The sequence below is a fragment of the Symphalangus syndactylus genome, chromosome 13 (genome assembly GCF_028878055.3).
Source record: "Symphalangus syndactylus isolate Jambi chromosome 13, NHGRI_mSymSyn1-v2.1_pri, whole genome shotgun sequence".
NCBI classification, from domain to species: domain Eukaryota; kingdom Metazoa; phylum Chordata; class Mammalia; order Primates; family Hylobatidae; genus Symphalangus; species Symphalangus syndactylus.
This window is the reverse complement of record NC_072435.2, coordinates 84,494,757-84,522,420: the sequence shown is the minus strand read 5'-3', so window position 1 is coordinate 84,522,420 and position 27,664 is coordinate 84,494,757. Positions and strand designations below refer to the sequence as shown.

The 27,664-nt window shown below is 37.5% G+C and overlaps 1 non-coding gene across 1 annotated transcript; it reads left to right on the top strand.

Moving 5' to 3' along the window:
- Nucleotides 1–10,958: 10,958 nt before the first annotated feature.
- Nucleotides 10,959–11,021, top strand: LOC129461316 (U7 small nuclear RNA). Its single transcript, XR_008650469.1, has one exon. It is a non-coding gene; the product is annotated as a U7 small nuclear RNA (small nuclear RNA).
- The last annotated feature ends 16,643 nt before the right edge of the window (nt 11,022–27,664 follow it).

Sequence of the window (27,664 nt, the reverse complement as noted above, 5' to 3'; positions counted from 1 at the left end):
AGTGCAGTGGCATGATCTCAGCTCATTGCAACCTTCACATCTTAGGTTCCAATGATTGTACCTCAGTCTCCCAAGTAGCTAGGATTACAGGCACATGCCAGTATGCCCAGCTAATTTTTGTATTTCTAGTACAGATGTGGCTTCACCCTGTTGGCCAGGCTGGTCTCAAACATCCTGCAGGGATCCACCCACTTCGGCCTCCCAAAGTGCTGGGATTACAGGCATGAGCCACCGCACCCGGCTGAACTTTTTGTAATTTAATAATTCCTTGCTAATTTTGCTCTTCATTATATTTTTGAATGTAATATTATTTCCAAACCGTTCCTTCAGTTCTTTGTATCAGTCATAATCTGCCAGTGTCCTTCACACACAGCAAAGCCTTAATAAACCTTATGTGACAAGAACAATATGACATGGCTTCACAGACCCATTGCCTGCAAAATTGTACAATAGGTCACAATTAATTAGGCTGAAGATAATTGTGAATATTTTTGGACTGGTAAATGTTTGGAAAGGCAAGATTCTTGAAACTGTCAAGCTGATATATTCACATATTTGTGCAAGAGACAGCAGGAGGTGGATACAGTGCTAGCCATTAGGATGTGTTATGTTTGAAAGGAACATTAATTCTATTGTTTTTGGTTTAAAAGCAAACTATATCCACGTTGCACACTGCGATTCCATCCAATGCTCCACAACACCGGCTTTCATTAAGTACTTTATTGCCTTCTATTCATCCCTTTCCTAAGCCATGGGCTCACTCCACAGCCGTCTCCCAGTTGTTCCTACCTTTAAGAAGGGGCTCATTTCCCTTCGTTATGTGTTTTCTTTGCTGGTTCCTAATTATTTTACTGCATTAGTCTAAGCTGTTAGCAAAGTAGCTCTAAGAACAGACTTAATGAGAGTGACAGATTTTGACTTTCATATAAAATTATAAACCTGTGTCCATGGAAACAGAAGGAAAAGCAAAACCTGAGATTCCCTTCCTTTTTATCTCGCTGTGTGGCACAATGAAAAATAACCACAGTGATAATAGCAGAATTACTTGTTGCAGCAAATCCAATATTCCAGGTGTTGGGAAGGCACAGTCCTATGACCTATGGATGTTTGTCGAATACTAGGGGGGCAAATTCAAACACGTTTCAGATACTATAAATCTCAGTATGTGATTCTAATCTATTATAACCTGAAAGCATTAGAATGTTAGGTTGTAATAAATATTTGTTTGGATACAATTACTACACCATCACCTTGGGTTAAGGCTTTAACATAACGAATTTTGCAGGCGACACAAACATTCAGTCCGTAACAACTTTCTGGATTTTTTTTTGTATACAGTTGTAATGGCCATGAAAATTTGACATTGACATTGTCAAGCGAACTGCTGTGGGGAGCAGAGTTGACCGAGGGTCTCAGCCACCTTTCCTTAGAATTCAGACTTTTGATGGCTGTCCCCAGCCAATAGCTGCATATTGGTGGGATCTGAGGCTTTACCACAAATTTTGGCCCAGCAACTCCTTGTCCATCTGGCTGAAAGTTTCATAGCACTGCCCTGCAGACTGAGACACTTCCTCTCCAATTCTCTTTTTTGTCCCCTTCTTTCACAGCAGTCACACGTGCATCTTACACTTGGGCCTCTCCCTGGCTACTCCTGATCCCTCTTCTTTGTCCTTTTTCAGCATTTCCCCCAGGAGATATCTTGCATATCTAATCACTTCTTTTTTTTTTTCCTTTGTTCCACGGATATGTTGTACGGTGGTAGCGTTTGGGCATCCAGTGTACCCATTATCCAAATAGTGAGCATTGTACCCAGTGAGTAATTTTTCAGCCCTCACCCCCGTTTTGGAGTCCCCAGTGTCTGTTATATCCCTCAGCATGTCCATAATTACATCTTGAGGCCTGCTTCTCAGAGAATCTCAACTGGCACCACTGCCTTTTTCCAAAAAAAAAAAAAAAAAAAGTAAAATAATTTACACGGAAGCCAGTAATATATCAAGCCATTTAAAATAGGCACTGAAAATTAGGAAATGGGAAAATAAAGAATGCAGAATTGAGCCCAAAGAGGGTTGATTAATTTACAGAATGAATATCATGTATGGGTCACATATCTGGCTCTAAGAATAAAGTGTATCTGCCAATGGAAAGTGAAAACATGTGAATAAGATGGTTTCTGCTTTTGCAGTTTAGAATAATAAGTAATGACCTAAGGACCAGAAGATATTGAGAAATGAAAAATCTCTTACCTCCAAAGCAATTTTGACATGTTTTGATTATCTGAGCGACTTATAGGAGTGGTATGGATATAGTCAGCTCATAATAATTTTAAAAAATCAATTTCATTTTGCTTTGGATACAATATGTATAACCTATATTGTATTAATATGTAATATATTTTATAGCAAATTTTCCTTTAAAATATTTTTCTCAGGTTAATATTATTATTACATTAGTTGGTTTATACCCTAAATTTTAGGGTGGATAACAGTAATAGAAAGAGATTCATTCTGGAATTAAAATATGGATCGTTAACAGTATAAGCCTTTATATATATATAAATATATATAAATACATATAAACTAGAAGATTGCTCAGGCAATCCACCCACCTTGGCCTCCCAAAGTGCTAGGATTACCGACGTGAGCCACTGCGCCCCGGCCACCTTATAATATTAATTATCAGAAGTATACTGCCAGGTGCAGTGGCTCATGCCTATAATCTCAGCACTTTGGGAGGCTGAGGTGGGTGGATTACTTGAAGTCGGGAGTTCGAGACCAGCCTGGCCAACATGCTGAAACCCCATTCCTACTAAAAATACAAAAATTAGCTGGGTGTGGTGGCGGGCGCCAGTAATTCCAGCTACTCAGGTGGCTGAGGCAGGAGAATCGCTTGAACCCGGGAGGTGGAGGCTGCAGTGAGTGGAGATTATGGCACTACACTCCAGCCCCGGCAACAGAGTGAGACTCTCTCAAAAAAGAAAAAAAAGAAAGTATGTAGTATGTTGTTTGCTTGCAGGCCTGTTGTGTCCTCATAGTCAAAGTGGTTTGTGTCATCTCAATCCAATCTCAGACTAAAATCTCTATCTGAATAATACTAAAGTACATTCAACAGTCATAAAAATGTTACACATTTATTTTACTCATATACAGTATTATATTCCACTCTGATGACTACCTTTTTGTGTCATTTCTTGTGGAAAAGTAACTTTCTGCCAGAAAAGAATCTGGTGTTACTAAGTTGAGCCTAAGTCAATTGCAGTTTTATTGAAAAAGACCAAACATGACACAGGGATATATTATCATTCTTGGAGAGCTCTGTATGGATAAAACAGCAGTATAATGCTGATGTACTGCAGAGGCTGATTCATGGTGGTTAAATGCAGGACTCTGCAGTTAATAAATGTTAGCAATCATTATATCACCATCCTAACTTTTTTCTATCAACCATTATCTTTTCTTTTTTTTTTTTGAGATGGAGTCTTGCTCTGTCGCCCAGGCTGGAGTGCAGTGGCGTGATCTCGGCTCACTGCAATCTCTGCCTCCTGGTCAATCATTATCTCTTAAACCTTTTATAGGGGAACATAATTCAGGAAGTTTTAGCCAATCACTTTGAGGAAGAAGGCAATCAAATTCAATCTACAGTTATTACTGTTGTCCCTCCAATACTTATTAAATATAGTAGAGCTTTGATGGCTGCTTTCTTTTTCTTATCTCCATTTAAAAATTATTAGCTCATTATTATATATAATCTTTACTTTTTAGCATGAAACACTGTTTGAAGTCTGAATTGGGAAGTCTACTGATACTATGTGATGACTTGAATTAGTCAGATTTGGTGCTAGTCAGATCATTTTGATAATAGGTCAAATTCTCAGCTGTACAATTTAGAGAGAATCTAGGGGTAATTCAGGAGAAAAGCAAAGTTCACTAAAGTGCTAAGATGGCTTTAAAAATTCAGGTATAATTTACATACTGTGATGATTAATTGATGTCAACTTCACTGGGTTAAGCAATACCTGGATCACTTGTAAAACATTATTTCTGAGTGTGTATGTGGGGGTGTTTCTGGAAGAGATGAATATTTGAATGAGTGGACTGAATAAAGCAGATGGCCTTTGCCAATGCAGGTGAGCATCATCAAATCTGCTGAGAGCCTGAAAGCAACAAAATAGTGAAGAAAGGGTGAATTTACTCTCATTTGGAGCTCGAACATCCATCTTCTGTCCTTGGACATTGGAGATCCTGGTTTTCAGGCCTTTGGGCTCTGGGACTTATACCATTCCCCACCCATCGCCTATTGGCTTTCCTGATTCTCCAGCTTGCAAATGGCAGGTTGGGGACTTTTGACCTCCATAATCTTAGGAGTCAATTCCCATAGTAAATCTTAATACGTATGTGTGTATGTGTGTGTGTGTGTGTGTGTGTATGTGTGTGTATGTATCCTATGTGAATGATAATATATATGTATATACCTTATTGGTTCTTTTTCTCTGGAGAATCCTGACAAACAGACATACATTAATAAGAATAGATCTTACGTTCTATGAATTTTAGAGCATGAACACACTCAGGTAATCAATATCCAGTTTAAGAGATACTGCATTATCAGGAACCCAGAAACCTCCTTCATGCTCTGTCTCAGCCATTAAGTTCTCCCCCAGAAGTTACCAATATTCTTTTTATCATCAGACTATTTTTGTGAGTTTTTGAAACTTTTCTTTCTATAGTGCTCTTTTTTGTAATGGTTTCTCTCATTCACCATTATAGTTGTAGGCCGGGCTTGGTGGCTCACACCTGTAATCCCAGCACTTTGGGAGGCAGAGGCGGGCGGATCATGAGGTCAGGAGATCGAGACCATCCTGGCTAACACGGTGAAACCCCATCTCTACTAAAAATATAAAAAATTAGTCGGGCGTGGTAGCAGGCGCCTGTAGTCCCAGCTACTCAGGAGGCTGAGGCAAGAGAATGGCGTGAACCCGGGAGGCGGAGCTTGCAGTGAGCCGAGATGGTGCCACTGCACTCCAGCCTGGGTGACAGAGCGAGACTCCATGTCAAACAAAACAAAATAAAACAAAAAACATTATAGTTGTAGTTGTGAGAGTCATCCCTCTGATGTGCAACAACAATTTCATGTGTAGCAGTAATTTCCCTTATTTTAATTTTTATAGAGTATTCATTATATGATGTATTTATCCCTTCTACTGATAGACAATTGGGCTGTTTCCAGGTTTTGATTATTATGAATAATGCTGCTACAAGCATTCTTCTACATGTTTTTTGTGCATGTATGTGTGCACTTGTGTTGAGTGTCTATATGAGCAGAATTCTGTGTCATGGAGTATATATATATATATATTTGGCTTTAATAGATACAGCTAGAGAGTTTTCCAAAGTAGTTGTACCAACTTGCATGACAAGCAGAAGTGTATGGGCATTCTGGTTACCCTATGTGCTTGTAAACGTTTGATGTTACTTCTTACCCTTTGCTCAGATTCAGCACATACCTTATTATCATCTAACATATTCATAAAGGCAGAGGAAGGAGGCAATCAAATTCAATCTACAGTTATTACTCTATCTCCACACACTCTGTAGAGAGTGTGGAGATAGAAAAGATGGAAAATAAATATTAAAAAGTTTAGGAAGAGAAGAAGATAAAAAACGAAGCATAGGAAAGAAGGAGAAGATTGAGTTAAGGAGAGAGTTCTGCATTTTTACCACTCGTGAAGAAACAAAGTAAAATTCAATCCCTTTGAAAGAAAATTTCTTCCACCTGATTTGAAACTTTGATTTCTTAAAGTATAAAGATGGGATGATGGGGCAAAGGTAAGTAAAATAAAAACAGTAAGAAAATATAGAAGAAAATTAATAGGGCTTCTCCAAGTAAGACCTAAATGTCATTGGAAGAGTCTATAAAACAAGTAGTAAGTTAGCATTAAGTATTTTGTAGTCTGTGCTCTTGTGTATCTTCATTGTCTGCTACTTCTGTCAAAGGCATATACACAATATCTTCACACAATTTTTTTTGATATTAAAAAATTGGAGATTTGAAGAGAAAAAAGGAAAGTGAAGTCATATTCCTTCCTGTTCTTTCCTTTGTTTTTTCTTTTTACACCGCACACATCTTCTCCCTGGGGAGTTGCATGAGGGTGAAAGAGTGATTCACCATCTATAAAATATCCCAACGACTTGAGTGAAGTCTCTGATATGAGGTGACATAGTCACTCCTGAGAAGATAATGCTGTAATGGTGAAGAGGTGATGGTAGATATTTTCTGGGCAAATGACTATTGTTGATTTGTCCACCTAATTGCTTAGTTTTGAAGAAAGAGAAATCTTCTAGTTTAATGGCTGTATGAAAGGAAATTCCCAAGAGGTTAAAACCCTCCACATATTTAAATCTTTTTGCCTACCTGGGTAATTTCTGTGTAGTAATACTAGCTTCAGTAAAAGCTGATTGGGACACAGACACCACTGAACATAGAGGAACTGTGTCTCTTTGGGTTTGCTTGCTAATTCTGCCTCCCCACCTCCCCTCTCCACTAGCCATCTGGAGGAAGGGAACAGGCTTCGAGTTAAATTTGGAGATTTATGAGGCATGGGACGTGTAGTTGCTCTATTCATTTGAATTGAAAATTTGATCCAATTCTGGAGACTTCTCAGTTAGCATCAACCTTCTGGATTGAGCTATAAATCTATAAATGATTTTATAATATTATTTGCTTTGATTATCAGGGCAGAGCAGTGTCTCACACTTAGCCAAAAAGCAACAGAGCAATAGCACTTAAATTGCTGTTCTTGTCATCTTTCCTTTCAGCTAAGAATACTGAAAAACTTTAAAATAATTCTATGCCTACATTAGCATAAGTTGAACCAGTCGAGTAACCTCGAATCTTTTCCAGCAACTTCCTTGGTGCTGTCCTCATTATGTTAGCAAGACATTTCCTATTCTACTGTCCCAGAGGAGCTGGAGTCAAGGTTTATAGACTGAAAATAAGGGGAAAAGAGAGGCATGCTGGCATGAAACAATTAATATATCATTTCAGAGAATGCCAGAACACACAGTTTCTACTGTTACTATGACTTACCAATTTTCTATTAATATATATTTTTATACCTACATGGTAGTGAAGGCTAAAAAACACTAATGATAGTTTCAGTGAGAGCTGGATTTTCACCAAGGACATTTTTATTTAGCAAAAACAATAATGTTATAAGCTAAATAGAAATTTCTACTTGTTTTGACTTCCAAGGAGAATTCTGATGGGTATTAGAATTCTCTGTTAGTAGTATCACATATGTGCTTCCCAGCTAAAACATATCCAAATAATTAAGAAAATGTATCTAATCTATGAAAAATAGATCTACAGGCCAGTGTAGGTTTAAATATTGGCTGACTAAACAACCTCTTCCTCTTCCTTTTTTTAAGATAATGTAGACACATGGAATAAACAGTATACCTACACTCTAGAAGATATGAACTTCTGGACTACCTAACCGGAGTTTGATAGCTAAAAAGGACAGTAGAGATCCCCTAGTTTAATCTTTCCTTTGTACAGATGAAGCAGTATGTGATTATAAAAATTAACTGGGGTGATCAGATTCTATAAGTTTACAAAGTGAGTTGAACTATACAACCAGCGAAAATTGCATGTTGTAAAGAGTGGTTGCAGAAATTTTAATTTCCTGTCTTTTACTATAATAAATTAAGGTTGCTTTTCTGAGTGTGATAAATATGAATGTGTGAATGAGAATCAGACCTTCTCATACAGCATGTTATTTCACCACAAAATATCATCATATCATCGTGGCCATCTCTCCATCTACTTATTTATTTATTCAATAAATATGTGCTATATGCTAGACAATGTGTTGGTGGTGGCTAGGCCTGCAGAAGAAATAGTATAGATACAGTCTCTGTTCTCATGTGTGACATTTTTGATCAAAGGGGGGACACCTTATACAGTGTTCCATTGATTCTAAGGCACATATTTTCCCCCTATATTTTAATGTCTCTGACATCAGTATACATCCTAAAATTGAAAGAGTGTCGTAGCTTTGTTGACACCCCCTTTTTTCTTTTGGTGTGTCATATAGTGGCTTGTTTAACAATTGCTGGCATCTTCAATTCTATGTGATACTGAATATACGCATTATGGCAAATACTACTAAAAACAGTGTTTTGAGAGAGACTAACAGGGGACCTGCTTTAATTGGTTGGTGTGGAAAGCCCTCTGGACAAGATGATGTGTAAGTTTGAAGAAAGAGAAGGCCCTGGTTGAGTGAAAGAGGTGACAAGAGCATGGTAGAAAGAGAAAACAGATTTTGTGCATGCCTGTATGGGGGCCTGTTGGTCTGTCTGAGAAATAAATGGAAGGCCAGTGTTGCTGGACCATAGTGAGCAATAGGGCCTTTCAAGAAGCCCAAGTCTTTCAACTTCTTGCAAACGTTTATTCTGGAGAGACCTTTTTCAGATCAGCTGTATTGAATGCATTTTTTTCTGTGTGTGTGTGTCAGTCATGTATGATGGAGTAAAAGCCATCATCGGTCTGTCACTGCTTGGGAAAATCAGTCCAAATTTGACCTTTTTATTAAAATGATTCTTAACCTAAGTGTCGGGAATGCATGCAATTATAATTGAGCTGAGATACTTGGCTTTTTTTGGAATTATGTAACAAGGAAATCTTTTCTCCTATTTTGGCTTTATTTTTCTTTGATATCTTGCTATTTTAAACCAAGTGCAATAGACCTTTTATAACTGAAACTCTTTAGGGTGAAGATTTATTGAAATTTCATGATTTTAACAGAAAAGTAATTTTGCTTGAAAACATACACATATAAGATAAAGTGTTAACAAAATGTGGTGGTTATGTTGCAGCAGCTGTAATTCACAGAAGCTCAATTATGATGAGCAATACTCTTCTGTATAAAAACAAAAAGCAAAAAAGTAACAAATACAATGAAATATAAATATAAAATATTAAAAAAATCCAAAGCTTTGAACATGGTTTGAATTTTTAAGTAGGGATACATATCCCCTGTAGCATGACTTAAAATTGTTGGCAAATTGTTAACTGCTAATGTCTCACGGATGAATAGCTACATATAGTCAAAGAGGAAAATCCGTATTAGTGAAGTTTTTTTTTTTTTTTTGAGATGGAGTCTCGCTCTGTCGCCCAGGCTGGAGTGCAGTGACGCAATCTTGGCTCACTGCAAGCTCCGCCTCCCAGATTCACACCATTCTCCTGCCTCAGCCTCCTGAGTAGCTGGGACTATAGGCACGCGCCACCATGCCCAGCTAATTTTGTATTTTTAGTAGAGATGGGGTTTCACCAGGTTGGCCAGGCTGGTCTTGAACTCCTGTCTTCAAGTGATCTGCCTTCCTTGGCCTCCCAAAGTGCTAGGATTGCAGGCGTGAATCACCATGCCAGGCCTTAATGAAATTTTCATTGTAAAAAATTTTGTATCCTTCTCCAATATAAATTACATACCTTCTTCCTTTCTGTGTAACCTAACAACCATTAGTTTATCTCAGGCACATTTTAATAGATGTCTAAAAACCTAAAGAAAAAATACTTTTTCAAAAATCAGATTTAAGGAACATTTCTCAAAAAGAACCACAAAGTATTGTATTACTTACTATATTTTGAAGATTGATTTTGATTTTTTAATACTACCAACAAGAACAAAATCTCCATTAAAATATGTGTAAAATATTTTTTCACCATTTGACTCTGATCATTTTTTTCATGATTGTCTTCCAGTCGTCTGTTTTGTGTTTCCATTTTACTCTGCTAAAGGTGATTTTATATAGGCTTTTCTGAATGGTGCATCCACTTTAAAATCTGGGTGCATATTTGCATGAAAGCATTTACAGAATACAAAGACAATCCTATGATGGGTAGAAATCACTGAGATCTTTAATAAAACAGTGCGGTTTCTTAAGAGAGTGATTCACTGCCAAATTAGAACGAGACGGGGTTGTATCTAATGTGAATGCGTTCTATGCTGAGGCTGTTGAGAAGAAATTGTACTCATGAAGTTCTAACAATGTTTATAAACTAGAGGTAAGCCCCACTGTTTCCCAGGGAGTGCAGTAGTTTAAATGAAAACTCCTTCATACTGCTGGGACTTAATTGACCACACATGGTGGAGAATGTGAGCTACAGAACTCAGTGGAATACATTCAGTTCCTCTAAGTGAGAAGTCATCCAACTTAAATAGGAAAGAGCAAAATGTGAATGCTAGAGGATGGAACAAAATTGTTGTAATTTCTAAGGTGAAAATACTTGGCTTTGTATTTTCTTTAGATTTTCATATAGAGATGGAAAAAGCAACAAAGGACAACTGAAAAGATTGCACTTAAAGTAAAGCAGGGAAAAGTTTAAAAATAGAACTATGACAATTAAATGGAAAAATGATTCCTGAAATTTTATATTTTATAATTAATGCTTAGTTCAATTAGCAATGATGGGTATGTTTTGCTTAGTGCGCATTAACCACGTAAAACCCTCATGTAACCATAATATTCACCAACCATGACTATGCTCTTAGATTTATAATCAAATTAGCTGTTTATTTAAATAACATGAGTGCTTTTCATTGGGTGATATTAGCATTCTGAAATGGTGTTAATAGGCCTGGAGAAACAATACATTTAAAACAGAGATCCAAACGAGAATAGCAAAAGCTAATAAAGCAGTAAGGTGACAAAAAACTACTCATACGGAATAATCTATTATAATTATAATAATAATTCTGATGGAGGTTTTATAGATGCAAGATACGTATTCACACCTATATGTAACATTTTTCCCTTTGGTAGGCAGAAGATGAAGTAGAATACCAACGTAAGAGTAATATAACTGGTTTCTAGTCTTTGATCTGCCACTAGTTTGTGACATAGGAAAACCATCTTAACTTTTTTTCTGAACCTCTGTTGTTTTCATTTAAAAGAATGCAGAAGTGTTACAGCTCTTTTAAAATTTATCTAACAGGTTTTCTGTTTTTTAACCGGAAAACTCCCCATGGGAAAAAAAAATAGAGAAGAATCATATTTTCCAAGACAATTTCTTACGAGAGCCAGATAAGATGATGCACATCAGCATTAAACAAAGGTAAAAGGCATTAAACAAATATCAATTAAGAAATAATTCAGGGTTGGGTGCAGTGGCTCACACCTGTAATCTCAGCACTTTGGAAGGCTCAAGAGGGTAGATTACTTGAGCCCAGGAGTTTGAGACCAGTCTGGGCAACAAGGTGAAACCCTGTCTCTACAAAAAATACAAAAATTAGCCAGGTATGGTGGTGTGCACCTGTAGTCCCAGGGACCTGGTCGGCTGAGGTGGGAGGATCACCTGAGCCTGGGAAGTCGAGGCTGCAAGGGGCCGTGATTGCGCCACTGCACTCCAGTCCGCCTTTCTTTTTGGGTCTCAGTGATCTATTGAAAACTCTGTTGTTCATATTGTCCTTTCCAAAAGATGGTGACTAAATCATTTAAGTTAGACAGCCAAGATTTAGCTCTGAGAACTAATTTTGGCTTATTGTACTCAACATATTTAAGACTGTCAGCAGTTTTTTTTCTCTCCAATGTTTAATAAGGTCAGGAGTTTAAAAAGAGAGCAATTTTCTTGATAAAGTTTTTCCTTCTTTTCCCTTTGGGAACCAACACTGTGCCTAACTGCATTAATGCTGAAATTGGCAGGGCTTGCAGGTTGGGAGCAAACAATAAAAAGTCCCTCGCTGAGACAGACTGTATGGAATGAATGCCCTGGGGAACCACACCCCTGCCCAACCCCCTCTGACCCCCCAACTCAAAGGCCAGATGGGCTCTAGACAAACCCTGGGAGTGTGGGCAGTGGGGTAGTGGAGGCCAGCTGCTGTTCTAGGAAATTCCCTCTCTGAAAGACACATGGGAACCCTGTTTTGGTATCCAGAGCAGTGCTGAAATGGTCAGAAATAGGACTAAAGTTGGTGGACTTTGCGTATGTACAGACAGAAACACCCTGCTTTCCAAGGAGCTGAACTCTGAGGGTCATTTATCTGTGGGATTCAGGGTACACTAAAGGTTTCTAGTTGAATTGGTTCTCATAACTTTTGTTGCATGTCTTACCTTTATGAAAAAGGCCTTTTCCAACAAGCTTATTTCATTGAAGGATTATTGTCAGTCAGTTGAGCATGATGGAATGAAAATAAATTTCATTGTTGTAATGGCAAAGAAGCAGGCTAAAGAGGATGTGGTGAAAGATTCTACTTCCTGTCTATTCAAAGGATGTGAATACACAGTTTACATAACAGAAAATTCAGTAGGCTCACGTATGGTAAATCATACAGCTTTGTTTGCAAATAACAAAATACACATTAAAAAAGTTATAGCATCTTTGAAAACCTATTAAACTCACAAAAATAAACAGAACCCCCAAATTCAATTATTTCTTGTGAGCAATGTGTCCAGGTTGTATGCTATGGTGAAAACAATGTTGCATTTGGAATGTGAAGACTTAAATCTAACACAAACTGTGAGCAAGTTATCTACTTTTCTGAAGCTCAATTATTTTCTCATCTATAAAGGGTGGATAATAATATCTATCAACCTTATGAGGTTTATAACAGATTCATATAAGTGAATGGAAGAAATTTTCAAATGGTAAAGCAATGTATAAATATGTTTTTCTGTTTTTAATCAACAAATCAATAAGAGAAGTTACAAATTTTAGTTACTTATCCTTTTCAGAAGCATGTGGAATACAATTTATGAATGCACTAATTGTGTTTGGCAATTTCCCTTTTAGACATTGATGATGAACTAGCTAAATAAACCTTCTCAAAATGTGGGAATTAATTATTAAAAATTACAATGTTGTGGGCTGTATCAGTACACTGACATTAAACTCAGATTTTACTGAGTTTATATTGTTGGGTGATTTCATCAATGTTAACGTAAATTTAATCCACAAAATAATCATAAGTGGTAGATGTTATTCTTTCTATTTTAAAAATGGGAAACTGAAAGTCACCCAAGTTCTTAGTTGACTGATGCTTACATAAAATGATATTGAGTTGAAAAAAACTAAAAACAAAATGGTGTATGTGCATTTTACTTAACATTATATATGAATATGAGGACCTTAATGAATGGAAGACAATTTGAAGAAATACAAATGTTTAGACCTAAGTACCTAAACACTTTTTATCATGATTCTTTTTTAATTCTAAGAAAAAAGTGATTTTGTATCCTGGAACTTCGCTGAAATTGTTTGTGACAACTAGGAGTCTTTTGGAGGAATCTTTAGGGTTTTTTAGGTATAGAATCATATTGCCAGAGAATAGAGATAATTTGACTTTCTCTTTTCCTTATTTGGATGTCTTTCATCTCTTTCTCTTGCCAGATCGCTCTGGCTAGGACTTCCAGTACTATGTTGAATAAGAGTGGACATCTTTGTTTTGTTGTGGTTCCCATTAGTGGTGAACTGAATTTTTAAAAATGTGCTATATATATATACCGTGGAGTACTATGCAGCCATAAAAAAGAATAAAATCATGTCCTTTGCAGCATCATGGTTGCAGCTGAAGGCCATTATTTTAAGTGAATTAATGCAGGAACAGAAAATCAAATACCGCATGTTCTAACTTGCAAGAGGAAGCTAAACAATGAGTACGCATGAGCATAAAAATGAAAACAGACATTGGGGACTCGAAAAACAGTGGAGGGGGAAAGGGTTGGAAAACTACTTATAGGGTACTAAATTTACTATTTGGGTGACTGGTTAAATAGAAGCCTACACCCCAGCATTACACAATGTATCTATGTAATAAACCTACAAATGTACCTCCTGAATCTAAAATGTAAAAAACATTCTAAGAAAAAGGTAATATCCTCCAGGGAAATTTTGTTGGTATGATTAAAACAAAACAAAGCACCATTACCCAAGGGAAAATGTTTAAAAATCATTTAAACTCTGAAAGATACTATTATAACTTAATAACAAACGAATCTTACTACAGACAGAGACACTATGACCCAAACCAACACTTGGGGGCAAGGGGAGTTCAGACTATAACCTCACTAAAAACTATAAGAAAAATGGCACTGGTGAATAATAACTCACTTATCACCCCCTAACAAAGACAGGAACACAACCCCGGGGCATTTTCCTGTGTCAATTAACAGTTAATAAGTTATCTGCTCAGTGACATTAAGATGTGATTCTCAAAACCTTTTACAAAGACATTGGCTTTGATGAGTGACAGACAACAAGCCCTGGCAGGCTGGTGAAAGGAAATTCAATTATATCGCTTCTAAATTGTGCATCCTCTGGGTTTAACTCAGAGAGGCAAATACCAAAGAATAAAACTCGACCTTAGATTTCCTTTCGGAAATGCTGAGTGATTTCACAATTTTGTCCTTGCTAGAGAGGGGCATGTTTCTGGGCAATCAGGTGGTACAACCCACAGGACAGTGAATGCCGTTGAATAAGGAGTGTGAGGGCTGGCATTTACTGTTTAAGAGGCATTTCAGAGAGTGGCAAATCACTTAGGGCCTCGATAATTCTACACATAATAGAACAAGGGTGGAGATGGCTTTTGTCTATGAAATAATTCAAGAAACAGCTGTTCTCTTTATTCAAGTTTCCAAGATTGGGGTTCATGCATCTCAGAGATTGGCTACAGACAATCGTCTGGGGTCTAGAGAGAAAATACCAGAACTATTATATTATTTATTTTTGTCTGAAAATGTAAGAAAGAGATTAAGCTTCCTAGCACATATGGAACAGCCTGGTGCTGACACTCCCCAGCACCCTTCGTAGGTCTGTATTTTGGACTGTCTTGTATCTTGAACGGTGTGGGAGTTTGCCTGAGAGGGGAATGGAGTTCCACAGGGTGGAGGTGGGGAGGGGACCATTGTTTCCACCTTTTTATTTGCTTTCAGACTTTCAAAGTAGGGCCTAGTAAGTGGCTTTACAGATTACACTATCTTGTTTTAATGAAATGTATGCTCACCACATAGACAAGTAGCTAGAAAACGGCTCTTGCAGAGAAACTGCAGATTTAAAAAACACTAATAATGTAAGAACAAATGTACAATTCCATCGTAGAGGTGGCTTTTTGCCTACTTTGCCATGTGACAAGAGAAAAGCAATGAGCGAGCCAGATCTGTTAAGAATTAACATAACTTTTTTTCATTGATCAAGAATATTATTGAACATGTGGATTCACACAGTTGTTAATGAGGGTCCTCACTCCAAGTTTCTATTTATATTGAGTATTCTGTGGCTTTGGTACTTACCTCTTTCAGCTATGATAGCTCTGAGTGTTTGCTAGGGCTGCTATAACAAGGTGCCACAGACTGGGTGGTTTAAACAAAAGAAATTTATTTCCTTACAGTTCTAGAGGCTGGAAGTCTGAGATCGTGTTGTCAGCATGATATTTTCTTCTGAGGCTTCACTTCCTGGATTGTAGATGGCCACCGTCACCCTGTCTTCATGTGGTCTTTCCTCTGTGTGCATGCATGTCTGTGTCCAAATTTCCTCTTTATAAGGAAACCAGTCATATCGGATTAGGGCCCATTCTAAAGACCTTATTTTAACCTAATTAACTCCTTAAAACCTTATTTCCAAATATGGTTTCATTCTGAGTTGCTAAGGATTAGAACGTTAACATACAAATTTGTGGGCAGGGGATGGGGGCAGAAAATTTAACCCATTACAATGGCCATTAACATTGCATATTAAACTAAACTTATAAACAGACTTTTAAATCACTGATCATAGTTTTAACGCAAGATTTTAAAAAGAATCACATTTTGAAAAGTTTTGTGCCAATAATTAATACAAATTATTAAAACGTATTCTATTCCATCGTGACCTCATCCTTTAGAAACTTTTGGTTTAGATGTATGTTCTATAATAGAATAATGTATTGCCATTAATCCCTTAATTTAACAAACACCTATGAAGTGCTTGTCAAGTGGGGGTACTCTGTTTTAGGCACCTGAGATGCATCAGGGAAAAAATTTGCCCTCGTGGAGCTTACATTCTAATGGGCAAGAGACTGATGATGAATCGTAGCACAATAGTTAAGACTGAAGGACTTATCTCTAGTTGCTAGGATTTTTGCCAGAAGACAGCCCTCATCTCTTAGCCCTCTTTGGGAATTGCCTTTGGATGAAGAGAGCTACCTCATGAAAGGTCATGTACTCTTGCCAGCACAGCCTGCATCCAAAGTCTGGTCACTCCACAGGTAAAAAGGTCCGCATGACTAGAACCATCTGGGTAGCTCTGAAGGGCCATCCTAGTTGGAGAGCTCCCTGTGGGGTTGGTTGAGAACTTTCTTCAGACTCAATCATAGCCCAACACTTTCTCTGAGGGTCACTAATATTATATTTATCATATTATATTATTATTCTATATTACATTACATTACATTACATTCTAATGTTATACTGCCTTATTAACTGTTTGTCTCCCTTACTGGAAGCAACCTCCATGAGAGCAGGTACTTAGTCTCCTTTGTTCACTGCTCTGCCCACAGCTACCAGAACAATGCCTGGAAATTATTCGTTCTTTAATAAATATTTGTTAAATCAGTGAATAAATCTGCAAAGTGAGAATAAAAGTAGGACTGACCTTACAAGACTAAATTGTGATAATCCATGTGTAGTCTTAATGCAGTGCTTGGCTTTGCGATAAGTGCTTTAAAAAAGTTGGTAATTACTATGCTTATTTCAAAGATGACTTTATCATTTCCTGTTTTTAAAAAGCCAGTATTTCAGCTCTATTTGTTCAGGTGTTAATTAATTAGACCTTTATTGCCAAGCACTGCTTTAGGAGCTGGAGCTACAAAAAGTGTAAGAAACATCCGCTGCCCTTAAAGAGGATCCAGTTCACTTGGAGGGTCACAGGTAACATGTCATTAGTTATTTCATATTTTTCCACTTAGAAGCTAGCTTCTTTTGCATATTCTTTCCTTTTCCAAATACTCTAAGATGTGACCCTTATTACCTGTTTTCCAGTGACTTTTTTCTTCTTCAATTATTTGGGCAATACTTTCCAACTGAAATACATTCATGTCAACCATTGGGCAACAGCTAGTTCAAAATTAGACAAAATGATTTTCTTGTTTCAATGGATATCATCAGATCTTTTAATCTGATGGTTGGTTATTATTATTATTGTTACTAAATCAGTTAGGACATCTGCAGAGGATTTTGCTTGCTAACCTTTTGGGTGAAATCTCTTTTGACTGAAAGATTCCAAAGATTCCACCAGAACTTTGCCATCTACTCATTCTTGAAGACTTAGTTTAGGCATTCCCTCATCCAGGAATGCTTCCCAGATTAAATTAGCTACTTTTCTTCTCTGGCTTCACTATACCCGCTGGAAGGTTAAGCCATCATTGCACTTGGCACATGTTATTTGAAATTCTTCTTTTGTTTTTATTAATTTTTTTTTTTTTTGGTGGACGTGGGGTTTGCTATGTTGCCCAGGCTGGTCTCGAACTCCTGTCCTCAGTGATTCTCTCACCTTGGCCTCCCAAAGTATTGGGATTACAGGCGTGAGCCGCCACACTCCGCCAGTGGAGTTCTGCTTTTGAATCTGTCTTCTTTACTAGCGCAGAAGCTCCTCTAGGATCTGAAGTACCTGCTGTCATGGAGGTTGCTTCTAGTAAGTGAGAGAAACAGTTAATAAGACAGTATAACATTAGAATGTAATGTAATGTAATATAACATAGCATAACAATATATTATATAAATTTTCATTGTGTCTCCTACGCCTATCACAATGCCTGGCAATTAATCAGAATTGTAACAATAGGTAACTCAACTCTTGCTTTGCAGGCAGGCAATGTTGTTCCTTATAAATCCTTATCCTGACCTTCTGAAATAGGTACTATGATCATCTCCATTTTGCAGATGAAAGAAGCGAGGTCCAGAGATCTTAAATAACTTGGCAAGATGAACCAGCTAGTAATTATCCAGATAGAATCTGGACACAGAAAATATGGTCATGAAGCCCACATTCTTAAACCTTATGCCTATGCATGAATGCATTTTGAATTGAACTACACATATAACTATTTTACATAAGGAAAGAACATGACTGGAAACTTTAACTACAATTTAAGCTTAGCTTTTCTTAAGTTTAGAAGCTTCTGTAAGTAGGACTCAGTTCTCATAAGTAGAGGTTTTATATTTTCTGGTTTAAAAGTAGAAGATTCTACGGCTTACTGATGTCCTTCTATGTTGCTATAATCTTCTGAAAAAAGGTAACCTGTGTTTAGTCTTGGCTTTGCCCCATATCCTGGGACAATATCCATATTCACAAATAATAATAATGTGAACCAACATCTAGTGAACATTCACAGTATAACCTGGCCAGAGACACACAGCTGGTCAGTGGTGAGACAGGAATTTGAATCGACACCATTCACTGCTCTGAGCCACTGAGCCATCCTGCTTCAGACAGGACCTTACTCTGTTCACTCTGCCTAAGACTTGTAGCTCAGCAACCAGAAATGAGACCATGCTCCCTCATGTTGTGGCCTTTTTTCTTTCCCTGTCTGGAACCCCAATTCTTCTGAGACTGAAGTCCTAGATCTTAGTCACTGCAGTTGGTGATCCAGTACATTTTCTTGCTGGTGACTTTTTACTAGGACTCCCAATAACTGCCAATTGTTAGATCTCTGCTTCTCTTAGTATTCCTGTTGCCTATGTATCCTCGATGCATGGATATAGCTTTATAGATTGTATTAGGTCTGGGAAGGACCCCAAACATCACCTGTTAACAACTACTTGGCTGATACTTTACCATATTCCTGCTAAGTGGTTATGTGGCCATTCTCGAAGAAACTTATTCCATCTTTTTTTTTAATTAAAAAAATTTTTGGAGGGGTACATAGTAGGTGTACATATTTATGGGGTACATGAGAGGTTTTGATATAGGCATGCAATGTGAAATAAGCACATCATGGAGAATGAGGTATCTATCCCCGCAAGTATTTATCCTTTGAGTTACAAATAATTTAATTATATGCTTTAAGTTATTTAAAAATGTACAATTGAGTTATGTGACTATAGTAAGCCCATTGTGTGATCAAATAGTAGGTCTTATTCATTCTTTTTTTTTTTTTTTTTTTTTTTTTTTTTTTTTTTTTTGAGACGGAGTCTCGCTCTGTCGCCCAGGCTGGAGTGCAGTGGCGCCCTCTCGGCTCACTGCAAGCTCCGCCTCCCGGGTTCACGCCATTCTCCTGCCTCAGCCTCTCCGAGTAGCTGGGACTACAGGCGCCCGCCACTACGCCCGGCTAATTTTTTTGTATTTTTAGTAGAGACGGGGTTTCACCGTGGTCTCGATCTCCTGACCTCGTGATCCGCCCGCCTCGGCCTCCCAAAGTGCTGGGATTACAAGCGTGAGCCATTCTTTCTATTGTTTTGTAGCCATTAACCATTCTCACCCCCTGCTACCCCCAGTACCCCACTACCCATGGACATAAAAAGTAGAAGGATGCTTATTCTGTCTTCTGCTTATTCTGCTAGAACATTCCATGTTGAAGTGTACTCTTGCCCCATATAACCTCCACTCCTTGGTTTGGTTCTATTAGTACTTATCATACAAAACCTGATTCATCTTCTTAGTAACAGGCTTTATAATATTGAAAAACAATGCTATGTTCTTATGAGTGTTCTTGATATTCCCATGTCATTTTTCTTAGTAGATATTGTTTCAAGTCTCATCACTCTGAGCATGCACGAAAGGGAAGAGAATGTCCTTTGGAGTCAGACACATCCAGCTTTGAATCCTAGCTCCACCACTTATTGGATTTTTGTGTTTCAGTTCGTTTTTCTTTCTCATTTGTAAAATGTCGATAATTACACACAGTTTAAGGCAAGTTGTGAAGATTAATTAAAGAGGTGAAATATAACACTTGATGCAGTGCAGACACTCTAATAAATGGCACTTGCTGTTATTTTTATTATCATTATGCTTTTTAAAAGAGGAGTTTAAAGAACCAAAACTGATACCATATTCAGGTGTGATCTGATCATCCCTAAGTAGAGTGAGACTCTCGTCCTATGATAAGGATGATACTAATACTTAAAAGAGTGGCTTTTCAACAATGGACAAATGGAATCTAATCAAACTAGAGAGCTTCAGCACCTCAAAAGAAACTATCAACAGAGTAAACAGACAGCCTCCATAATGGGAGAAAATATTTGCAAACTATGCATCTGACAAAGGCCTAATATCCAGCATCTATAAGGAACTTAAATCTCCAAGAGAAAAACAAACAATTCCATTAAAAAGTGGGCATAGGACATGAACAGACACTTTTCAAAAGAAGACATACATGTGGCCAAAAAGCATATAAAAGAAAGCCTAACACAACTGATCTTTAGAGAAATGCAAAACAAAACCACAATGAGGTACCAACTCTCACCAATCAGAATGGCTATCATTAAAAAATAAAAAAATAACAGGTGCTACTGAGGTTGCAGAGAAAAAGGAATGCTTATACGTCATTGATGCTCCAGAATGTAAATTAGTTCAACCAGTATGGAAGACAGTGTGGTGATTTCTCAAAGACTTAAAGACAGAAATATTATGAGGCCCAGCAATCCCATTACTGGGCACATACCCAGAGGAATATAAATCATTCTATCATAAAGACACATGCATACATATGTTCATTGTAGCACTGTTCACAATAGCAAAGACATGGAATTAACCTAAATGCCCATCAGTGGTAGTCTGGATAAAGAAAATGTGGTACATATAAACCATGAAATACTGTGCAGCCATAAAAAAGAGTATCATGTCCTTTGCAGGAACATGGATGGAGCTGGAGGCCATTATCCTTAGTAAACTAATGCAAGAACAGAAAATCAAATGCCCCATGTTCTCACTTACAGGTGGGAGCTAAATAATGAGAACATACAGACACATAGAGGGAAGCAACAGACACAGGGTCCTACCAGAGGGTGGAGGGTGGCAGGAGAGAGAGGATCAGGAAGGATAACTAATGGGTTAGGCTTAATATGTGGGTGATGAAATAATCTGTACAGCAAACCTCCATGACATGAATTTACCTATATACAAACCTGCATGTGTATCCCTGACCTTAAAATAAAATTAAAAAAAAGTGGCTTTTGTTTATTGTTTTCTCCATGCCAGGCTTTGTGCTAAGCACTTATCTCCTTGGGTCCCCTCTTGGGTCCTCTTGGGCCCTATCAACCATCCGGTGAAGTACATGTCATTCCCATTTTATAGACAAAGACACTGAGGCACAGAGAGATATGACCTGCCTAAAGTCAAAAAATTAGGAAATGACAGGGTTGGTAAAACCATTGTGTCTGGCACCAGAGATCTTGCTGCTACAGATATTAGACCTTTCCTAAATCATTCTGTGTTGTACTTTTTTTTGGTAGTTAAACACATGATGAACATACATAGAGCTTACTATTATGGAAGCTTCTTCCTCTCCTTGGCCATCACATATTGTTGAGCAAAATATCATTCACTCAACAGGTATTCTGTTTGTTTTGTGTTTGTTTGTTTCCCAAATGCAGGCATATTAATTTGTCAGGGCTGCTATCACAAAATACCAGTCTGGGTGGCTTACCCAACAGAAATTTATTTTCTCACAGTTCTGGGGCTGGAAGTCTAAGATCAAGGTGTCAACAGGCTTGATTTCTTCTGATGAAGGTGCCAGCATGGTCGGTTTCTGCTGGGCTTACAGATGGCTGCCTTCTTGCTGTGTCCTTATGTGGTTTTTCTTTTGTGTGTGCACATCCCTAGGGTCTCCATGTATGTTCAAATTCCTCTTCTTAGGGGATAGTTAATGGGTACAAAAATACAGTTAAATAGAAGGAATAAGACCTAACGTTCAATTAGCACAATAGGGTAACTATAGTTAAAAATAATTTGTTGTATATTTCAAAATAACTAAAACAGTGGAATTGGAACGTTCCTAATACAAAGAAATGATAAATACTTGAGGTGATAGATATCCCAATTACCCCGATTTGATCATTACACTTCCAGCAGAATGCTTCTAGCAGAATATCACATATGCTCCACAAATACGCACAACTATTATATATCCATAATAATTAAAAATAAAACAATTTTAAAATTCCTCTTCTTATAAGGACAGTAGTCAGCTTGGATTAGGGCCCACCCTAATGGTCTCATTTTAACTTAATCACTCCTTTAAAGTTTCTGTCTCCAAATACTCACGTACTGAGGGTTAAGGCTTCAACATAGGAATTTTGGGGGGACATAATTCAATAATTCAGTCCATCACAGGGGGTCTCATATTTACCTCACTAAAACTGTCCTTTTGTTAGATTTGGTCTATAGCTCACTGAGAACTTTTTTTCCTGCACCTTTTAAAAAATAATTTCAACTTTTATTTTAGATTCAGGGGATACAAGTGCACGTTTGTTATATGAGTATATTGTATGATGCTGAGGTTTGGGGTACAGATGATCCTGTCACCCAGGTAGCGAGCATAGTACCTGATAGGTAGTTTTTCTTCCCATACACCCCGCCCCTAGCCTCCTTTCTCTAGCAGTCTCCAGTGTCTATTGCTGTGCTCTGTGTGTCCATGTGTATCCAGTGTTTAGCTTCCACTCATATGTGAGAACATGTGGTGTTTGGCTTTCGTTCCTGCATTATTAATTCACTTAGGATAATGGCCTCTAGCTGTGTTCATGTTGCTATGAAGAACATGATTTCATTCTTTTTTTATGGCTGTGTAGTATTCCATGGCATATATGTACCACATTTTCTTTATCCAGTCTACTGTTGATGACTGATAATTTTTTAAATGTTGATTTGTTTCTCAGCATTCTCATCATTTCTTCCAAATTTGTGCCATCTGAAACTCAGTGTGCATTCTGTCTATATCTCTTTCTTGTTATTAATAAAAATGCAGAAGAAAACAGAAGCAATCACAGAGCTCAGAAGTATGGAGCTAGACAACTTGATTCAATTTGATGCCCTCTTGCTGACTGTCTAATATCTATGGGTTTTTCTGATTTCTCTTTACTGGCCATCTGTGGTTTGGTGCATGTGGCCATTCTCTATACACTGGTTTTGATTTAATAGATGAAATATCATTATTGTGTTTAGACCTGTTCTAATTAGAGCTTCACTTAATTTGGTGGTTGAATAATAGAAAAGCCATCAGATGAGAAATCAAACTTCCTGAATTCTAGTCCTGGTTTTATAATTATCTGTATCACGTCATCTCTTGAATTCTCAAGTTCCTCACCTGGAAAAATAGAATAACACCTGCCCTACTTTAGGCGTTAGAGGATTGGCATCAGACTCCAGTGAAATGTGTATGTAGAGCCTCTATAGGCTCTAAGGAGCAAATAAATGTTAACTATCCTGGTAGATTTTTCCCAGGTATTTTAACATTCACATCTTTTGGCCTATTTTCAGGCCAAATGGTTTTAGTACCACCAGAAGATGCTTAAAGCACCCACCTCTTTGAAGGTGGACTAGTCTCTCATCATTTCTTTGTTTCAAGACTCTTTTGTAGATCAATATAGTACAAATATGTTTTGGAAAAACTAAAGTAGTTAAAATATAGCTGCTCAAAAAATTCAGAGCTGACCTAAAATCATAAATCATTGACCTAGAGTATGTAGATTAAGTTTAGTTTCTTTAACCCAACATACTTAGGAAGGTAAGTCTGCTTCAGATCTTCTAAGCAAAACTGAAGACATATTTTAGAACATACCTCTCTATTAGCTGATAATCAATATATGGAATAAATACATTCTTAAAGCTTCCTGTAACGTGATTTTCTGAATACTCAAGGTTATTTTCCTACTGCTTTCTATTATAATATGTAATATATAGTCTTATGGAAGTTGTATATTACACCATCACACTGTAAATAAGCTTGCTGAGTCATTTATCCATTCAGGATAGAGTCTAGGCTTCCTAAATTGTGTGATGCTGCAGGTACACACCAGGAAGACTTACAGGGTGTTAGGGTAGAGATGGAAGGTGAAGCGAGAACTTGCATTTATTGGACATCTACATGTCAGATCTTATGTGCTATTTAAATTCTCATTTAATTCTGACAACAATTCTGAGGTAGCCCAAATATAGCAGCTGAGAGGAGAGTATATATAACAGTTGGAAATGCCAGTGTACTCAAAATCAGCTTCCTAAATTTTGAACCACTTCTGCTAATTCTATTTGTAGAAAATAGCATTGAATTTTTTTGAAAATTAAGATTAAAAAGAAAAATCCTGCTTGGTGTTCAGGCAAAGGTAGTGACCTGGATAGTATATCAAGCTCATACCATCTGGTAGTTAATACTACTTTCTGTGGAGTTGTCATTATCATCCCAGTTTTTCAGATGAGGAAACTGAAGCCCAGAAATGCTAAATACTTGTTCCATGTCATACAACTGATCTGTATTGAAGATGAGATTCAAAGCTTTTTTGGACTTCTGAGTGATTATATTTTCACTCTGCTCTGGAAAATGCTGAAGTAAGAGACTGAGATTATCTTCTCTGCTCTTGGATACAAATATATGACCTTGTCAGTCACTTAACTTCTCTAAATTCCAAGTTTCTTCACCATAGTAGGAGTATAATTTTAGCATGGATCAGATAAATACTCTTTTTCAGTCTTTGGAAAATCATGAAGTGCTATATAAATGTAAAGTAGTATTAAAAAAAAGCCCTCTGAAACAAGAGTATATGTTAAATTCCTTTCCTGATTTAGAATGTTTAGAATCCAACAGTGCTATCCAATAGGACATTCTGTGATGGTGGTGTGTTCTATATCTGTGCTGTCCATTACAGTAGCCACTTGTCTGAAGTGGCTATTGAGCACTTGATGTGTAGCTACTGTGACCGAGGAACTAAAGTTTTAACTTTCCTGAGTTTTTAACTAATTTAAGTTTAAATTAAATTGCTGCATATTGCTAGCAATTACTGTCATGGACAGTGCAGAATGCTAGATGGTTTCACACAAAAATGTGGATTCTGAGCAATTAGTTCATTGTTGTCTATTCCATGCGTGTCAATAATCCCTGCTGCTAGTGTTGGTAAACTGAAACGGGTGTTCAGTGTTCCCTTTGTCCTGATGTCTCCAAGCCATTTTAGATTTGTCAATTTAGTTTTTAGGAAACAGGATATTTTGAAATTTTCCTGACTCCAGGTGGACTTAATACATCAATTAATTAATATTTGTTGAATGAATGCACATAGTAGGTAGTTAGTATATGTTGTTACCCTCATCTCTGTTTGGGCCTTTCTTATCCGTATAAAATGGGAGCCATTGCAGGCTTACACTGAGGTTTAAAAGTGTCCAGTAAAACCTCAGCAAAGCCTCTGGCGCAGCAGGGCCTGTGTTAATGTGTGTTTCCCTTTTTCTTATCCTTGAGAGAAATTGTTGCTTGTAAAGAAAACAGCATTATATTCATGTAACTAGTCTGTGTGTCTAAGAGTCCATCACGGTTGGATCTTTTTGCCAGTTGTCATTCATTTCTTTGGTTCACACTTTGTAAGTTTAGCTCATCAGTTGTGATGATCTTTCATTGTGCAACTTAGTTTGCCGTTTGTCTTTGTGATTTTTAAAAATATGAAATGAGAAGGAATATTCTCTTCCCTCCACAGTGCCATCTTCCCCTACCCAATAAGTGACTCATGTAAAAATATATTTAATTGGGGGAATCTTAATTTCTGTAAATATAAAGAGCCCAACTGCTTTCACATTTCTAAAGACCACATGATTTTTAAAAAATACATTTTATAGTTAACTGGAAGAGGCGGCTACCTTTTCCCCCCTTATCCTCTCAGTGTGTGGGAAGTTGTGAATCAGCAGAGGTATAAATCTCCAGAAAAAACTTATATTCGGAAGTGGCTCTAGACATTCTTAGCTTTGTGACTCAGGAGGACATTTTTCTTCAGCATTATAGTTTTAACCACTTACTTTCTGCAAATGAAAAAGAAGAAACTGTACTAACTGAAGTGCAAACATACTTTTAAAAAGGGCATCTTTGACCTTCAGTCCAAATAGGCTGTCCTTAATAATTTATGGAAATTCCTATTCCATTGATATAGAAGGTAATGCTTTGATTGTATCCGGCTGACTAAAGAACAGTACATCTGCTTTATTCTAACTGATGTTTGGGAAGAGAACAAATTTTTCGGAGAACCTGAAGTCCTTAGGGCTAATTTTGCCTTTGATCTTATCACTTTGCTTTTCCTTTTTAACTCAAGGTTAATCTTAAATTCAGGTCCTCCTTTTTCCTTAGAAAGACCCTGTAATAATTTTCAAAGTAAGAGCATAAGTAATTTTTCAAAAGGTCATCATTATGAGAGCAACTTTAAGCGTTATGAAAGGAAATTAAAAATATTTTTCTGCATATTTCCTCCACCCTGACAAAGCAATTTTTATTTTAGTTCAGGCATTATTAACACAATTGAGCACAGCAATAAATTAGTCACTCCGTTTTAAACTAGTTTTTTAGTGAAAAGAAAAAGAGAAGTTATAGCAGTAAGCCACAATAGTTCTTTTCACAAAGAGAATCTTTAATCTAGATTAGCATTGGCCAGGCACGGTGGCTCACGCCTGTAATCCCAGCACTTTGGGAGGCCAAGGCGGGTGGATCACGAGATCAGGAGTTCGAGACCAGCCTGGCCAACACAGTGAAACCCTGTCTCTACTAAAAATACAAAAAGAAGCCGGGCGTGGTGGCAGGTGCCTGTAATCGCAGCCACTTGGGAGGCTGAGGCAGGAGAATCGCTTGAACCTGGGAGGCGGAAGTTGCAGTGAGCAGAGATCATGCCATTGCACTCCAGCCTGGGTGACAAAGCGAGACTCCATCTCAAAAAAACAAAACAAAAAAAGAATAGATTAGAATTAGATTAGAATACCTACAATTAGGAATCTAAAAATTGTCATCACATAAGATTATTTTAGGTTGGGTGTGGTGGCTCACGCTTGCAATCCCAGCACTTTGGGAGGCCGAGGCAGGCAAATCACTTGAGGTCAAGAGTTCAAGACCAGCCTAGTCAACATGGTGAAACCCCATCTCTGCTAAAAACACAAAAATTAGTCAGGCAGGGTGGCATGGCATGTGCCTATAATCCCAGCTACTGGGGAGGCTGAGACAGGAGAATCGCTTGAACCCAGAAGGCGGAGGTTGTAGTGAGCTGAGATTGCACCACTGCACTCCAGCCTTGGTGACAGAGGGGGACTCCGTCTCAAAAAAAAAAAAAAAAAGATTATTTTAACACACAAGCTTGTTAGAAGTTTTAATGAGTCATTATGATCTATGAGTATAAAGGAGAGAACATTAGAATAGATATTAGGAGAAGTGGATTTTTGTCTGAGCTCTAAAGTATTATGTTGCAAGGGATTCTATTTTGTACCTTTCTTTAGAAATATATATGCGGACTTTTGTATATGGATATAATAGTGCAAGGGGCCTCTTGTCATGCTCTTGGGATTGTGCTATAGTATTGCTAATGTTGTTCCTATCCACCTACACGTCCTCTTATGTGTTTTTCATGGAAGCCAAGGGCAGGCATTTCTCTTTCCTTCGGGGGATGAGGTGTACTAAGTGTGAGCATGTTAACTTTCATCCCTCTGGCTTATCAACTGAATGAATGATATAGCAAGTGCAATTGCCACAGAG